The sequence below is a fragment of the Fukomys damarensis genome, unplaced genomic scaffold (genome assembly GCF_012274545.1).
Source record: "Fukomys damarensis isolate Sample0158 unplaced genomic scaffold, DMR_v1.0_HiC HiC_scaffold_23, whole genome shotgun sequence".
Lineage (NCBI taxonomy): Eukaryota > Metazoa > Chordata > Mammalia > Rodentia > Bathyergidae > Fukomys > Fukomys damarensis.
The window spans coordinates 64,079,877-64,081,114 of NW_022900935.1; the positions used below are offsets into that span (position 1 = coordinate 64,079,877).

A 1,238-nucleotide genomic window follows, 5' to 3' on the forward strand; every position below is an offset into this window, starting at 1 on the left:
GACGGGAGGGAAATCCCGGCGTCCCCGCCCGCGGCCCCTACCTCAGGTCAGCGCAGCCCGCGGGGGGCCAGGCTAGCCAGGATGTCCGCCCGCTTCCCTTTTCTCTGTGGATTCCTTTGATCCTCGGACTCTCCGCCGCACCTCCGCTCCCGGGCAGCCCCGGTCGGCCCGCGGGGATCCTGGAAACTGTCCCCAGCTTATCTCCTTTCATCAAGCGGCCTTGGGCCGCCTTGAAACCGCGGAGGCAGTAATTGCTTTTTTCAGGAGGCCCATTGCGGACTGGACAACAGCCAATCAGCGCCTTGTTTACACTCAATGATTGACAGCCTGATGGCAGAGTGCCAACCAATCCCAGAGGTCCCGCGGGAGGGGGACGCGGGGGTGGGAGGCGGAGACAGAATGGAAACAACAGACCAGAAGTTAACCCCTTCGCGTCCTCTCCGGAAGCAGGCGACGAAGAAATTCTAATGCGTGTGAATGTGTCAGTTGGCATCTAGTTTAAATATACATTTTTTTTTCACACAGAGAAAGAGGAGTAAAAAATGATGTATTCCTCGTCACTAAGACATCACCTTGGATCCTCGAGGAATAAATACCATTTGGATAGGAAACCAAATTCTAACCAAGAGATTTGCTTGCGGGATATTTTTAAAGGCGGTTTGATTCTGATTGCAGTAAAGAGAATTGTTCTGTGGCTGTTCTCCGCTATAGTGAGAATTCAGCAGACATGTAGGAGGGCGGCTCCGAGAAGTGCTGTGCCCGGTTCTCACGCCAGGACAACCTGTCCCAAAATTATCAAATGAGAAAGTATTTTTAAAACCTGGGGGCAGATGAAAAAGGAGTCAACTTTGTCTTATCAACAAACCCTCGATCTTCCTTTTGATTGTTACTGTTGCAAAGCCCCACCAAAGGAGATAAAATTGAGGGCCTGCAGCCAGATGCAGAGAGAAAGGATTCATCTCTCCCGGCCTGACCTGCAGTCCTAAAGCTCGCGCGTCCAAGCCGCGAGAGATCATGCATTCTTGGGCTAGGGCCAGAGCAAGCGGGGCAACCCGACAAGGTCTCTGGGTTTAGAGATTGGGCCTACCACAGCCCATTTTTTGCCACCTGCTAGACAGATACCAGGTAGGCAAAAAGCATCCGCTTTCAGAGGTGTTGCTGTTTCTTCTCCTGGCATTCTGTGCGCCGGAAGCCAACCGTCAGACCTGCTGGTTAAAAAAAAAAAAAAAAAAAAAAAA

General features: G+C 51.8%; 1 long non-coding RNA gene across 1 annotated transcript in view; it reads right to left on the minus strand.

The window, feature by feature from the left end:
* LOC117287327 overlaps nucleotides 1–301 on the minus strand; it is a 6,563-nt gene extending 6,262 nt beyond the window's left edge. Inside the window, exon 1 of the long non-coding RNA XR_004518563.1 lies at nucleotides 42–301. This is a non-coding gene — a long non-coding RNA (uncharacterized LOC117287327). The remainder of the gene's footprint in view (nucleotides 1–41) is intronic.
* Nucleotides 302–1,238: the final 937 nt, after the last annotated feature.